We start from the raw sequence: 17,535 nt of genomic DNA on the forward strand, positions 1-17,535 counted from the left end.
TTTCACTCATTATCAAAGAAGTGAAATCTTCGAGCAAAATGTGTCAGATTAAATATTTTTACACAGTTCATACCAAAACTCAATAGTGTTAACTTGAGAAAGCCTCCACTTGACTTCTACTTGATTATTACCAAGGTATATCAACTATAACATGGCATATCAAAACCATTTATGGAGCATCTCTCATAATCTTTTACATTATTCTAGCATTTAACATCTGCTTGTTGAATGATTTGTTTGTGTGGATGCATGTTAGGATCTTTTGTAGGATGTTATTGTTATCACTATGGAAGTTCTTAAAAAATGAAATGCTTTTAGAATTGAGATTCCTTTGGTACTTCCAATTCTGGAATGGTGGCATTTGGTACATCTTCTTTAAAATATCTTGGGCATGGAGCTTCAAATAGCTTATTGTCAAATCTCTACTTGACCTCAAGGAAGAAATTTTAGTACCATATAACTTGATTTTTGCATGATAACAAGCATCCTAACAAACTAGAACTTATAAATTGTCTAGACACAAGCACCTTTTCAAGTTTGGCAATGAAGCAGGTGTGATGCCCCAAAGTTTCAATTTATCATTGTTAGAATGATACCCACAAACAATCAAAAAATACATTTATATAATAATGAATAACCAATTTTCTACCAATACCCTATCCATTCCCATCGTGAAAGGCATGTTCCACTTCCAAACAAAACAATAGCATTCCATCCTCATTCCACACTGGCACTAAAATCAACTTGTATAACATATAGGTCCATTGTATTCAATGACCAGATACATTCTCACACTAAAAAATAAAAACTTGAAGAAAAGTGACAATCTGAAATCAAAACTTCGGTAAGTTAGATGCTTTATTACATTTTATGAGAAGAAAAGTGAAAATCTGAAATCAAAACTTCAGTGAGTTAGATGCTTTATTACATTTTATGAGAAGAAAAGTGACAATCTGAAATCAAAAAACTTCAGTAAGTTAGATGCTTTATTACATTTTATGAAAATAATTCTTTGTAGTTACCCATTTTGTTTGGGATACAAATTCTTTAAATGGTGTTTCATGTAATTTATTTGAATTTTGTTGGATTGTGATCAATGAAATTTATAATTTGTACCTTTGTTTTACAGTTTTTGGGATTCCTCTATAGAGATTTACGACAAAGCTTGGTGGACCTGGATGCTCTTCTCAACATCTTGAAGGTAATTTTCTTTGCTAAACCCTAGGATACACGTTGATTTTTAGTTTTGCAAGACTCCATAAATGCCATTAGCTTTATGTGTGACCTAATTAGTTATATTTTTTGCATGTGCATGTTGGAGTGTACATCTAAACCAATTTAATCATTTTACTTGAAAATTTGTTCAGAATATTAACAAACCATAGTATGACACTTATAATCAATTATGCAAAAATTCCAGGCAAACATAAATAATTATATAACATGTCACTAAAAAGAGATAACAAGCATTTATGGAAGCCAAATCTGCACACTGTTTATTAGCTTTTCATTGGCATTGAGAATGTAAAGTCTATTTATATGATTATTGAGAAGTAGGGAACTTTTATAAGTGAATATTTATTCACTTAGTGGATGAGTAACCCTCATGGTCTATAGCTTTTACCATCTTTGCCCTATTAAGATCTTTCAACAAAGCACACATCAAGGGCGCCTACAAGCAAAATGTCCTAGGATTTTTAGGTCAATTTCACATGATTTGCTTGAGGAAAGTAGAGCCAAGTTTATGATATATTTTTTGGGATTTTTATGGTTCAAATAGACTCTGATATCGAGTAAAATTTTCTGGTAAATTCTAGATTGCAGAATGAAACAAAATGGGGTAAAAGAGAGAATAATTTTGGATTTTTTTTATTAAGAAGGAAAGAAGACTAGTGCCTTGATCTGTTATGGGCACATTATAGCAAAACCTAGCCCCTATTCTAGTCAGTGTATCATTTTGAAAATTTTAATAGATTTTGCAAGAATTCTTGTGTGGGGAAAATTAGGCATCAAGTCTTCCTATAGGGTTGACTATATATGCCATAGGATTCACACAGAGGAAATGCCATTGTGAAATATATAGAACTTGAAATAGTATGTTTTATGCAATTCGATTTTGTGCCTTTGAGATGCTTCACATACAGTGGGTTGGCTAATCAATCTGCAACCTGTCAATCATGTGATGCCATTCTTCTGTATGTGTTGAGTTTGTCATGTTGTACCTTTTGTTTATATCATGCCTCTTGATGAATTAGCAAAGCATTCATTGTTAGGTTGTAGGTTTTTCTAGAGAATTTACCAGTGTTCATCTTCTAGAATGGTTAATGTTTTGAATCCTCAACTAGATTCATCTTCAGGATGAACACTGGTAAATTCTCCAGGAAACCTACAACCATATATTACACCCTACAGGAATCTCAAACCTGTCATATATTGTTAATTATTCAAAATTATTGTGTTGTTTTGTGGTTCCAGTAATCAAAGAAATTGATGTGCTGTCCTTTGGGTTCCATTATTTGGATACGAGCCAAAAATATTGAACTCCCAAGAAAAGTTTATCGGCCAATTTCATGAGTGTTAATGTATCAGCGATGGTGATCCCATGGGGTGTTATATTCCTAATATACATGTATATTAACTTGGCAACATTGAAGTGAAAAATATTTAGTAAGAGTGCCTTTCAATATTTAGCACATTAAAAAAGTTTATGTGATGTCTTTTGGATTCCACTGTTGCTGACAGTATACGAGTCAAAAATATTGAACTCCCAAGAGAGCAAGAGTATATGAAAATGTTGTTCTTACATAAAATGTCTCTGAGGCAATCCAACGTTGTTGTGAAAGACATTGCCTTTAAAATGGGTTATGATGAACTCAATGGCAAATGATATGCAAAGTACAGAGTACAGAACACATCTGACCTTATTGGTTTTCTTTTGTTTTTATCAACATATAGAGCACACACATCATAATCAAGTAGAAGAAGATGGTATTAATAGCCCGAGATTCAAGAATAATGACATTTTGCAATGAAGATAACTTGTTCTGAGCCATGACCATAGTGGCTTTCTTTGACTCAAATTCTTCCTGAGTTGACAAAACCATAGAGGAGCTCTGTGCTAGGCAATTATGAGTTGGCTAAAGCTCCTCTTGGTAAGTAGTGAACTAAAGCTAGTGCTGGAAAGCATTATCAACAAGTTGTTGTACTTATACTTGCTTTATTCAAATGCTTCAGCTTGAGTATGTGTATGGGTGTCAAGGCCTTGCAAAGCAAGACTTTGGTCATCCAGTAATAGTTTATGTTGACCCAATGACAAAGTCACTGCATTGCCAATGTCATCTATTTTATTTTGTATATTGTCTAATTGAGATGATACAGTGCTAGCCACTTCAGTGATTTGCTTTTATATCTGTGAAGTTAATTTTTGAAGGTACACTATATCTTGTCCTAATCTTACATAGAACTTTTGAAGATCAACCATACTAGTATCCACAGTCTTCTGCATATCAAACTACTATTCTTGAAACTTAAATTAAATGCCAATTATCTGATGAGATTGCTCAAAAAAATGGAATTGCACTTATCTATAACATTTGTCATTTTATCTTGTACAACCTTTGAATTTGATCCAGTAGTTATGTTTGAGAATAAATAGAGTCTAGGGAATTATGGTTTTCATTAGAGTGCTCCAACTGAGAATCTGACTACTGCTCTCTTTTATCCAATTTGTTCACTACCCGATGAGTGGATGACTTCAACTCATTCACAACCCTTTATGTATCTTGCTTGAATGCATTGCTCTGCAAATGATGGCACATAGCTCTTGTACCCTGTATGCAATAATCTAATCTCTAGAACATTGATTTGCAAAATCTGATACTAGCAAAATAACAACAGTAAGTAGGGAGTACTCAACTTGATATGATAATCATAGGTAGAACAGAGATGAACTCTGCTTCTTACTGACTTGGTTCTAGAATTCTAACATACTTTAACAACAAGGTAAACAATGTAGGCAATTATATCATCGCTTCATCAACATTAGTATATATAAACCCTCAATTCAAGTAGAGACAAATTCAGTTAATAAACAAAACCAAGAATTTGTATTAAGTTTTATTTTGTTTCACTATTGAGAAGATATTAATTTCATCTAATAGTTGATCTACTCCATGAGAACTCCCAAAATGGATCCCTTTTATAGCAACAAGGTGACCATCAGTAAGCCTCCCAGCATATATAGTCCCACAAGCACTATGTCCACACTTTTTTTTTGTAGTAGCAAAGATTTTAGTGGCCTTCTCCAACATCTTATAAGAGAATAGATCAAGTTTGAATTCTTCAGAGTGCATAGGTAGAAGGTTTGCAAGTTGGCTTCCTCCCTAGACTATCTAATTCAAAAATTAGATTATCTATGTTGTCTATGTAAAGCAAGTGCAATAAGACTTGCTGCCACAAGTGTTGACGAAGCCACAAGCCCAGTCGCAAGGACAATTCTCTTTGTTGCATTGTGATCTCTTCGACAGTCCTTATCGTATGACTTCTCACCATGCTTTTTGCATACTCTTACATATCCAGTGCCTTGACAGAACTCATCTCCTTGATAGCCATCTTTAGAAGCACATCTCACATTGTCATTTACATCTACTGCATGTTGATAGACCACATTGGGGTCATAGTGAACATCATCAAAAAGTGCCCATAACACCCAATTCCCACTTAGCCCACACTTTGCATCCAAACGGGTCAATATGGGTGTGAGTATCCAACTAATGAAGCTCTAGCACTGCAACTAGGAGAAGTGAGCAAAGTCATCATCTCCATGGTGCCATATTGTCTCGTTCAGAAAGGGATAGAAAAATGTCCTATCAAACATGCACTACTCATTGCACCTCTGCATATAAGGAATATTGCACTTCAACAGACAAACTGGAGTGTTCTTGCAGTCAGATAATTGGAGAAAGTTGTTGACAGAAATTGCATAATTCTTCACGCCTTTGATACTGAAGCCCTTGAGGTTTTTAGGATAGGAAGATTAGAGAGGATTGATGATGATCCCATCTGATGAGAAACTTATAGTAAAGGTTGTTCACTTAAATCCTCACATTATTTTTATAGAATTGCAATTTGAATCCATCCAGCTGACAATGCCTTGAATTGATATAGAAAGGATATGGAATTGAGGCATTCCCACAACTTTCATTGCATTTCCTTGTGCCCTGTGCTATGTTAGAAAACACTCTAATCGGGAAGACCAGAGGCAGCCATGAACCCAAAAAGGCCAGAATAAGAAGATAGAAAAGGCTAATACTTATTTGTCTTGAAAGTTACCACATCATTTTAAGGCATGCTAAGACAATATATAATTCCCAGAATAACAAAGCAAATACCCATGTATGTTTTGTATATCCACCTGGTTTTGAAGCCTGCGATGGGAAGATTTTTCCTTTGATATGATGGCAACGTTCATCCTATGCTCATTACCTACTCTAAACTTCCCCTTTCAGCGTCACTACTCCATTCGATTGCAAATTCTACAATGGTCTGTATCAAATCAACTCAAAAGTAGGACAATCATGGCTCAAAATATATATGCATTCAATTTCTTTGTTCATACCTTTTTTTCTTGGTTCTCGACAAGACAAGAGGTTCAATAATTGCTTAGACACTGTAGTAGCCTATCTTGCATAGTGTGCTTGATTAGTACTTCATTGTATGTCCACAACCACCGAGTATATGATATATATATTTACTCAGCCTACTACATATACATACTACATATCTATCCAAATACCAAAAATGACATTTTGGACATGTGGGTTCAAACTTCTTACATTTGGGTCATGAAGACATGACTAGTGCTTCATTGTCGAATCCCGACAACTACTGCGTATACATCCTAGTCTAAAATATACACATTGGTTATATCACCAAATCCTTGAAATGAAATATTTTTGCATGCGGGTCAAGAGTCCTATATTTCAGTCACCCATTCACAATATAAAATATCAGGGAACCACCACTTTGATACGAGTTCCAGAATTCAAGTGCCACTCTAATAATATGTTTTTTTGCACCAGAACCAGGAAGTAGTTACACTAACGTGGATGGAATTCAAGTCCATATCTATGCAATTAGTGTAATAAAACATTTATTTTGCACAGATTTTTACCACTCTGACAAATATTGCAACGCTTTGACAATAGCCATGAACCATTCCAATAACAAAATACATTATAGACCCAAAGAGGGGGTCTTCATTTTTGTTGAAATAGAAATATTACCAACTTGGTGAAAGTTTTCTTTGAAAAATATGGAAGAGGCTACAATGGTTTTGGATCTTCATAAACATTCCTGGAGACTCCAATGTGCCAAATTGTAAATTTATAAGACGCGACAATTGTATGACGTCTTAAGCGGATATTTAATAAGAACAAAGCTATGTTTGAGCTTAGAGCAACTTGAAATAAAATTGAATGTCTGAATATAGAGGCATTTGGTGCTACTTGTGCAGCTGATCCACCCTTTGTTAAACTTGGGGAGAAAACTTCAGAGTGAGAACATTTGTACTTCCTCAACGCATATTCTTAGTGGAATTTTAACAAACACTTCCCTTGCAAACTCTAATCTCTCACTAGGAATACCACTTTCGTTGCAAACTCATATGCGGGTGTTGTCGTTGGCAGGTTGCAGGTTCAAACCCTGCAGCAACTAGCTTTCGCCAAATTGCATGGCCCACCATTTCGATGTGCATGGTAGTCTTCAAGTCAGGTGGCTTCCTATTTTGACTTGAGTTCACTTCTGATAGTGTGTACATTGACTTGCCTGCCCTACTTCAAAGTCGCTAAATGGGCACATGAACTTAAAACACTAACAAAGGTGACCCAATCTGTTTTCATTCTTTCCAAAAATGTTTGTCTAAAAATATGTAGGGTTTTCTCACCATAGCCAACTTGGGCATATGTTGCCATCATTTCATTCCAAGAAACTGCATTCCTTGTAGGCATTATATTAAATAATTGGTGTGCACTCTCTAAGGTGCCAAATTCGTAATGGTTGATGTCCATGAAATGGCATCTCACATAACCATTTTATCAAATAGAAGGTGTGCATCATCTATACTCCAACACATTTAGTATACATGTCTGCAAGGGAACTCTCGAAAAATACATCCAATTCAAGTTCACTTATGATTATCAAGCCATGTAGATGTCTTCCTTGCTCAATGGAGTGTAATGTAACAAGCATTTAGGGCACTATTGAAGGTCATATAATTCAGCCTCATGCGAGACCTATGCATTTCACGAAACTATTGGAGGGATTCCTCACTATACCCATGTTGGGTGTAGATCCCAATCAATTTACTCCAAGAGACCACATCCCTCTCAGGAATCATATCAAACAATTACCTTGCATGCTCTAACCTAATGCATCGGGCATATCTGACAACCAAAGCATTCCATGTGAAAACATTAGGCACGCAGATGTGATCGAAGACTTGGATTGCATCCTCCTTTCTATCACACTTAACATACATTTCAATAAGAGCAAGCTCTGGAAAGGCATTTGATTCGAATCCCACTTTGATTACCTTAGCTTGAACTTGCGCACCACACTGGGGACACATCAAGTTGGCACATGGATTTAGACCACTTGTCAATGTAAATTGGTCTGGCCTTAAACTTGCAAGCTTCATCTAAAAGTAAAGTTCCAGAGTCTCCTTGTTGTGGCCTTGCTGGGAAAACGCTGAAATGATAGCATTCCAAGACACAAAATCCCAATCAAGCATTTTTTCGATGAGTTCAACTGCATCTTCAACATTTCCCCTTGATAGCTTGGGGTGGAGATCTTTTTCTGGATTCTCGATTGTTTTTGTTCTTAAGCAACCTCCTTATGCCCTGGAACCTGGCTCGGTGGTGATTGGGCAGCAAGAAAGACCATAGTGCTGCCCAATCTATGGCTAGGTGGAAAAGCTTAGTCTATAACTCAGTTGCCCATTTTATCTGGGATTAGTACTTCTTATGATTGGAATGTGCATTAAACTCTAGGTCGAATTCAAGGTATGAGGCATAATATTTTATAAGGAAATATATCATTGATGATATTTCGTGATAGTGCATGAATTAATTTGATGGTTTTAAAAGTTCAATTACAAGCCTATGAGTTCAGTATTGAAGCATACATAAGTACAACTTGTGAATTAGATATGCATTGTTTCTTGTCACCTTACAACCATTATCACTATGCATTGATAATCTTATCAACATTTTGATGCAATCAGTGATGGAAACTTGTAATTTATCCTTGTTTCTTTCTGTCCTAACTATGACATGCAAATAGTTGCAACTACTGTATATCTTGAGGTCTACTAGAAAATGCAGATTTGGTAGAAAACTTTTGGGGGCTGTCATCTTCTGTTCTGCAGTTGGTATTTTTATTCGCTTTATCCAACATTGATTTTTGTTATCCAATGCTTTTACCTACGAGCCATTGACCATTGTAAGAATACTTTTGGCGTAAAGAGCATTGAAAGGCTTACATGCAACCTATAGGCTTAATTACACCCACACACACATATGCATGTGTGTAGCACCCACAGACTTCATGATACCTAAAGGAATAAATACTCACATCAGTAACATCGATCTTTTTTGATGTGTGACTTGCAGTTTTACCCAGTGATTGAAATAAGGGAGCAAGATCTCCATCTACAGGAACTTTCACATAATCTTTCTAACTCTAAACCTTTGATAGTTATTAAATTTTCCCTCATTGTAAAGGGTGTCGATGTCAAGAAAGTGAATTATTTGGGAAGCTAAAGTCCCAAAAGTGTGGATAACACTATGTCCAAATTCTATAATTTTGCGCTTTGGTTTCTAAACTATCCTGCAAGGTAGATATCTCCTTTCATTCATTTCTATCTTCATTTTCATTTTTTGAATGTTGATGAAACTGGTTTGTCGCTAATAAACTGACTCAGCTTGTAAAGCTCTATATACATCCAAAAGATAATGTGCGCAACTCATATTATAATTTAATGGAATGCATTATCCCAATGATTCACGATTGTCACTGTTATGAATATTTAAAAGGTATTGAAAGCGTTACAATTGTTGGATTATTGAGCACTTAATACTTTTTCTAGCTAGTGACATCTTAAATTCAAATTTAGCTTTTATGACTCTTTAAATGGAAGAAGTGTCCTTAAAGTGAATTTGTAAGTTTTGCACCTTAACCAATTCTGAATGATTAATCATTCAGTTATGGACTTGGAGAAACAATGTCGACTGCTAATTGTCAAATTGTAGTATGTCACCTGTGAGATTTCCCGTTGAATTTTGTTTAGCTTGAAAGTGTTTCATGCACCTTAATCTAAATGCAACTTATGTTATGTATAAGTGTACTTTCTTATGTGGTTGTTTGATGGGTCCCCTTGACCTGTAGTTGAATTTATCCTCCTTAATATTCGCTGCCACAAAGATATCTTTTTCTTTTGATTGATGTGTCCCAAATGAGATGGAATGCTCCTCTATATATACAATTTAGTGGATTTGAGGGGATGTGACTTTTGATCTTCTTAAGCTGACATATAGTTGAGGCCGACCTAAATAATTTACATGAGAGAAACATAAATTTGAAATTCCACTTCTACTTATCCAAATTTGAAGATATTTAGATCGATTTTGGTCCTCTAAAAAAGAGGAATTCAATGCCACAATTATCTAGCCCCAAAGGAGCTATTCAAAGTGTAAATTGGCCCTAGTTTCCATTTTTAACAAAAATAACCATCAATACTTTTTTTTATAGCATTTTAGGCTGAATTCACAATAGTATGCTAAAAAGTGTCATTTCAATGTCTAGAAATTAGGATATATAAATGTGAGATATATACTCTACATTTTTGGGTTATCTCTTTTTCAAATCTGAGCTTTTTTAGGCTACATGTTAATTGTTTGAACTTTGAACCTTGAAGAAATTTTTGAATGGACTTTGTAAATACTCGAATGAATGGACTTCATAAGGCAGTGGTACCATAAATTGTGTTAATTCAAAGATTTGACTTCCATATTTTCACAAAATACAATGATCTCAATAAATACTTATATGCATAGATACTTATGTTTAGGATTATATATGTGTTGGAGCAGTTCTTTTATGTTTTACTATAATCTTGATGTTGACAAGTTTTAGTCGACTTTTTTCATCAATTGCTCATAGAATATGCAAAAGGAAATGATTGTCAAAATGTGGAAAAAATTACATTTCTCCTGATTTCTTTTTTTATTGTTCATGACAAGATAATCATGCTGCAGGAATGAGTTATCCTACAGTCTGTTTCAATTTGTGGATTTTTTTTCCTCCCATTTTTTTACAAGGATGTAGATTTCATTTTCATGTTGATGGTTTTTGCACGAATCTTATCTAGCCCCAAATGATGGTAATGGAGTGGATCTTGAGAAGTAGTTGTTACACTAAAAAATGTCACCTTGACTACTTACAGTTAGTATGGCTCAAATCAATAGTCATGCTACCCTCTTAGGCAAGTCTCATGCCTCTGTTATCCATCTCAAACTCAAAGAAGAGAGAAAGTCTTGTAAAAACTATGTTTATCTCTGGGGTCGCAGGTTCTCTCTAGCCTTACCTGCGGGGACGCTGATCATGTTCACAAAATCTGTGTCCATGGACGCTCTGTATGTTAAGGGACAGGTGCGTCCCTCTGTAAAAGGCAAAATGCGCGAGTTTTATCTTGAAAAAGTTACTTGTGGTTACTTCTAGAACATTCTAGAGGTCGGTTTGATGAAATGGATGCGCCTCCAGTTGGTTCATGTATCTCTATTAAGGGGGAACTTATCCCATCAATAAGGGAGCTATCCCACCCAAAGAGGGGGATGATCCCATTGATAGTGGACCTGAATAACCTCTTTACAGCACTATAAATAAAGACATTGAGCCAGAGGGAGAGGAGGTTGGAGCTATACATTTTCTTTGGGTAAATGCTGCAGGATTTAGGTCTTCCATTAGAGCCTTTGTGAGGAGAGATTGTCTTCACTTGATTCTACTTGGGAGAGGGTGAGCTTTGTCAAAGTAGAGGAAAACCCTTGATGGACCCTGGGAGGAACTTGCACAACACCAAGGCCAGGTTGTAAGAGTTTCTTTGTTTCGTTATTAATACAAACTGGTTTATTTTTCTCAATAGCTTGTGTTAATGAGTTATTTCATGTGTTCCTTGGTCTGCATGTTGAATATATGTTTTATTATATGAAATGCAAGTGCTTGGTAATTGTTTGATTGTTTGTGGTTGCAGGAATTGACTTGAAGGAGGAGCTCATCCGGATCGTCAAGAACGGACTTCAACAACAACGTTTTGGAATAAGGTAAGCCTAAAAACTTGTAGTTTTCATGTCGTAAAAGGTGTATTTAGAGAAAGATCACTCCATTTTGTCTTGTTTGTCATTAGAATGTCTTAGACTTCTAGGAAGGTCAGCTGTGTCCGCACCCTTGACAAATTCCGTGTGACAAATTGGCGACTCCGCTGGGGAATCCATTAATGAGAAAGTCTTTTCCTTTGTGTGAACTTTGCTCTGAGAAAATCATTTTTATTTTCTGGTTTTTGACTGTGAGAATTAGTATTTGGGTGGCTTAGCTTTAGATTTAGTTATATTTGGTTTTTCTTAACTTTTCCAGAAGGACGCACCCTCTGAGTACTGCACAGTGCGTCTTTGGACGCGCTGTTGCCGTTTGCACAGAGCGGGCCCGCGCCTGTTCTAACGGGTTGCCTGCATCTTCCTGTAAAAATTTAGGAAAACTCCATTTTTGCTTTAATTGCTTTTAGATTTTGTTTTTTCTTAGTGTTTTCTGCCCAGATCCTTTAGTACCCTGTCAAAAATTTTCACCTGAACTTGTTTCATTAGCATTCCTGCTTTTAGCTTTCATCAATTGGGTGTTTTGAGTCTCTTTTTTGAGAAATTCTTAATTTGATTTCCTTTGGTCATTACTTGGAGGTTTCTCTCAGTCTTTTCACAAACAGTACGTATTACAAACGGTAAACCTCGGATTAACCATTGTCGAGGAGCCAGGGGTCACTTATCGGTAAACCTTGGATTGTTGTCAAGGAGCCGGTAAGGGGATTGAGCTTGCTACTCTGCCCTTGCGTGCTGTCGGAGTTTAGACTGTTCCCCCAGGTGTATTTGTTACTGTTGGTGACCTTAGTGACCATAATCTTTAGGGTTCTACCGAGGTGACGGTGGAGGGAAGGTCCCACTGTACCTGGAGCAGACGTCGGTTATACTCACTTGGATTTTCTGGGGGTTCACTTCACTTCGAGACGGTTAAAGTGGAGGAACTTGTGCCGGTCTATTCATTAAGCAGGTTGCCGGGGTAACTGTTCCACCCGCCATTTCTGTACTGAATTCTGCGAGGTTGGGCTTCATCACCAACTAGTGTTTTCGGTCCGGAGAGCTTACTGTTTGTGTGTGGTTTGACTCCTAGATTTGATAGCGCGTGTTAATTTGTTTGTTTTTACTTTTAGAGACCATAGGTGTGAATTGTGAATTTTAGTTGTTAAGTGTGAATTGTGAATTGTTAATTTTAGTTTTAAATTGTTAATAAAATTCACTGAAGTTGAATATAATGGCAAATGTTCCGGAATTTATCAACCTAGGAACCCCTCCTAATGAGAATCCTAGTACTTTTCCTTACTTTGGAAATGTTGGTCCTCCTTATATGGCTACTTTGTCATTACCTGGATTTACAATAGGATTACCAATATGGTTATTTTCAACTTCGTTGGCCCAAAGTACTCCAATTGTTCCACCTCAACCGGATGCTTCACCTCAACAGAGTTCACCATCTCAACATCAACCTTCTGTTGATCCTTTACCTTCTTCGCCTAATTTTTCTTCCTCCATTTCTTCCTCTTCGCCTGGTAAAAGCCTTGATGCTAGTAACCAGGAGGTTAAGAAGAAGAAGAAAGGGAAGAAGAAGAAGAAGAAGAAGAAGCAAGATAAGAAAGAAGTCAACCAACCAACCATGGCTGTAAGTGTTAGTTGTGTTGAGCAAAATTCCGACATGCACCGTAAACCAAAATACCCTTGCAGGCTTTGTAAGGGTGACCACTTCCTTGTTAATTGTCCTAGTATTCCAAAGGTCTTGGAAGTATGGTCAGAAAAACGTCATCAACTTTCTGTTGATCCATCAACCAGTGATAGTCAGGTTCCTGGGAAAAAGGGTAAAGTTAAGTTTCCTTGTAAGTTATGCAAAGGGCGTCATCAAACTCACATTTGCCCTCACATGGATGAAGCCTCAACATTGTTGGAAAAACTTACTGTTCCACAGCAAGAATTTCCAACTGGTTACCGTAAACTTTCTCCCAACCTGCCGTCAACTGACGGAGTGATTGATCTAAATTCAAGTACAGTCGATCACACTCTCCTATTGGAGAGTGAAACTCATGTCACTCAGGTTGATGATCCGTTAGTTGATCAAGTGGTCGATTCAATTTCACATTCGGTCGATCACACTTTCCCTTTGGAGAGTGAACTTCATACCGCTCAGGTTCTTCTTGTTACATCAGATTCTTCTATGCCAGGGGGCACTTCACCTGTTTCTACAGAACCCCCTCCAAGCACTGAGGTCTTTTCCTTTGATTGGAATAGACTGACAGAACCTCGTCTTCCTTCCTCCATCCCTTTCCAAATCATTGTCAAGGCTGGTGGTAGGGACATACATCGTACTCAGGTAGATGAAGGTGCTTTTGTCAGTATTTTATCCTCAACTGTTTGGAAAGCTTTGGGTTCCCCTCAGCTTGCGCCTATTACGCAGAATCTGAAAGCTTTTAACAGAACCATCAGTGAACCTTTAGGGATTCTTCCTAAGTTTTCTATTACCTTGGAAGGTAAAACTGTCTGTATTGATCTTATGGTAGTTCGAGGTCCCTTGGATTTCAATTTACTCCTTGGGCGAGACTATGTTTATGCACTGAAAGTTGTCGTATCGACACTCTTTCGCGTGATGTCTTTCCCTCACAATGGCAGTATTGTGACTGTAGACCAGCTTTCGTTCCCTAGTCTTGTCTCAACTACCAATAATATGACACCCCTAAATGTTCCTGATTCTAAAGTGGTATCTACCCCGCCACGGGTTAATTATGTGGCAACTGATCCCATGTTTTCAGTTACCAATGTAAGTGAGCCTCTCACTGTTGATTTAGATCCGGTAATTGACATGGAAAACTCTATGGGATTTCTTGAACACGATGTTCTTATCCCTTTTGAGTCCCTTGACATGTGTTCCTTCCAAAGAAGTATTCTTCCTTCTGATGAAGACCTCTTGGAAGCCATGATCAAGGTGTGTCCATTGACATGTCTTTCTTCCAGTTGGAAGCCATGACAAGGAGTGTGAGGATAGTTTCTTCTAGTCTCAACCTCGTTAAAAAATGAAACTGGAAGTCATGAGCATAGTTCCTTGTCTTGTGTCAAGCTCATTAAAAAATGAAACAAGGAGTTACGAGGATAGTTTGTTCCTCTCTCAACCTCGTTAAAAAATGAAACTGGATGGTGCGAGGATAGTTCCTTTTCCTGTGCCAACCTCGTTAAAAAATGAAACAAGGTATTGCGAGGATAGTTTTTTCTTGTATCAACCTCGTTAAAAAATGAAACAAGGAGTGTGAGGAAAGTTCCTTTTACTGTGTCAACCTCGTTAAAAAATGAATCAGTGTGTACGAGGATAGTTTTTTCTTGTATCAACCTCGTTAAAAAATGAAACAGGCTGTCATGAGGACAGTTCTTTTACTGAGTCAACCTCATTAAAAAATGAATCAGCTAGTTTTTAGGTCATATAGATAGTTAGAAAGTAGGATTGTGAGGATAGTTCCTTTTACTGTGTCAACCTCGTTAAAAAATGAATCAGTGTGTATGAGGATAGTTTGTTCCTCTCTCAACCTCGTTAAAAAATGAAACTGGATGGTACGAGGAAAGTTCCTTTTACTGTGTCGACCTCGTTAAAAAATGAATCAGGTTTGAGGATAGTTCTTTTCTTGTGTCAACCTCCTTAAAAATGAAACAACTCCCTTTTCAAGTTAAATATTGAAAGTAAACCTTCATTTCATCCAGCCGGTTGAATGCAATGAAGCCTGGGGGGCATGTACCTCATTTCGCATCATTATGCTGGGGGCATGCGAATCTTGTGTCAAGCTCGTTAAAAAATGAAACAAGGGTAGGTTAAGTAGGTAGATTGTAGAGAGTAGTCATGAGCATAATTCTTTGTCTTGTGTCAAGCTCGTTAAAAAATGAAACAAGGATTTTAGAGCATAGTTCCTTGTCTTGTGTCAAGCTCATTAAAAAATGAAACAAGGTTTTTTAGAGCACAGTTCCTTGTCTTGTGTCAAGCTCGTTAAACAATGAATCAAGGTTTTTTAGAGTATAGTTTTTTGTTAGGTAGATTGTAGAAAGTAGTTATGAGCATAGTTCCTCGTCTTGTGTCAAGCTCACTAAAAAATGAAACAACTCCCACAAGTCTTTCCAAGATCTTGAAAGTAAAGCTTCATTCCATCCACCTCATTGAATGCAATGAAGCTTGGGGGGCATGCACCTTGATTTGCGTCATTATGCTGGGGGCATGTGAACTTATAACAAGCATAGTTTTTCGTTTCAAGCTTGTGTAAACATGAAACCGAATCCGAGCATAGTTCTTTTCCTGTGTCAAGCTCGTTAAAAAATGAAACAAATCCTCCTCTACTTGAGTCGAGAGATTGACTAGATCTCATAAATGTTAAGTTGTATATTTAGGTTAGTTATTTCAGTTTTTTACGTAGTTTTCGGTCGAGTCTTTCAAATGATCTCGTTCATGAACCTTCATTCCATCCAGCTTGTACTTGGTTGAATGAAATGAAGCTAGGGGGGCATGCGCTCTAACAGTTATGCTTAGGGAGCATCAAGCACAGTTTTATCTCTGTTTCAAGCTTGTGTAAAAATGAAACTACTTTGAAGCATAGTTTTTCTCTGTTTCAAGCTTTTGTAAAAATGAAACCTATTTCGAGTCAATTTCAGTTATTTTCAAGACTCGTTAAACTCATGAAAATCTCGAGATTATTTTGCTATCTTTCATTCTCGTAAAACAAATGAAAATGCCGAGTTCTTTCCGTCTTTTCCTGCTCGTAAATTAAATTGAAAGTCGGCCACATGAGTACATTTTTATCCCTTTTTCGAACTCGTTAAAACTTACGAAAAAGTGAAACCTCAGAGTCATCTTTTAAGCCCTTTTCTGACTCCTAAAACATGAAAAGATCGCCGAGCGTTTCTTTTACACTCGTTAAAACGGAATTAAAAGACGGTCCCCTTTTAGCTCTTTTCTGACCGCAAAATCAGGAAAAGATTGCCAGGTTTTTGTTGTTTCAAACTCGATAAGGAAATAAAACGACGTGTCCTTGATCGCTTTTTACTTTTCAGGTCAACGACACTATTATGAAAGTACTCCTTGGTCGCAAGATCAAGCGGTTCCCCCAGGTATTATTTTATACTTTTTCGAGCTTGAGGGACACAAATATACGAAAAAGTTCAACGTGGAGTCTCCTTTAGTTTTTTCAGACTCTCTAAAATTGAAAAACGCCGAGTTTCTCCTATACTGGGCTCGTTAAACTTTTACAGTAGAGGACCTGTTCAATTACAAACAGGAACGAACCACTCCTTCCTAGGGTTCGAATTTAAACTAGGTTGGACTCGTCCGAAGGATGAGCTTATAATCAAGCATATGTTATCCTCCTCAAGCTTGTTAAAAATAAAGAGGTACTTGCCAGAAATGGTGGGGGAAAAGAGAGAAGAATGAACCTGTTTGTCACCTTTTGTCTCAGAAGAAACTTTATTACCACTCTTGAACACGACACTTTTCATTCACCTGGGTTGGGAAATCTTTTACCTCACAGTTGACCAAATCACTTTGAAAGTCTTTAACCGGGTTTCGGGGATTAACTTTGAGTTATTCGTCACCAAGCCATCTGTTGTGTCGTTATGTGTTCAAGAGGTCTGCAAGCAAAACTTTCATCTGCAAAATACTTGTCATCCATTTGACCATCCCTGAGTCAGTCCTTACAGCAACATTTCTTCAACTTGAACAATGATTTCGTGTTGCGGGCTTGCCTGCAACGGGTCGCTTTCTATCGACATCGACACATTATCTAGAAAGATGACTTAGGAATCGACAGTACCTTGAAGTCTGCATGCATCAATGGCAGGTTTCTCGCCTTTGACGTCAGTTTACATCATTGACTTTCGATCAAAGGATTCCGTGAAGTGTTCGACATCAAAACATCTATTCACATTTCACGGGTTGTGCTTGGTACTTTGAGAACCATTGACATTACTGGTGGTCTCTCTCATGCTTGTTAACAGTTTACATCATCGACTGGTAATCAAGTGGTTTCTAACATGTTCGACATCGAATCATTTAATCACATGGCTAGAATCGTACCAATTCGGGAAGTAGAAGTGAAGACCCTGGATCTAGTTTCTACCATCCAGGCTGCGAGGAGTTTTGTATTCA

The 17,535-nt window shown here is 37.1% G+C and overlaps 1 pseudogene; it reads right to left on the bottom strand.

Moving 5' to 3' along the window:
* Window positions 1–2,750: 2,750 nt before the first annotated feature.
* Window positions 2,751–17,535, bottom strand: part of LOC149142099 (protein GAMETE EXPRESSED 1-like) — a 60,319-nt pseudogene continuing 45,534 nt past the window's right edge.

This window comes from Pinus tabuliformis, chromosome X, assembly GCF_031772625.1.
Source record: "Pinus tabuliformis cultivar Carrire ecotype Pingquan chromosome X, CPIR1, whole genome shotgun sequence".
Taxonomy (NCBI): Eukaryota; Viridiplantae; Streptophyta; class Pinopsida; order Pinales; family Pinaceae; genus Pinus; species Pinus tabuliformis.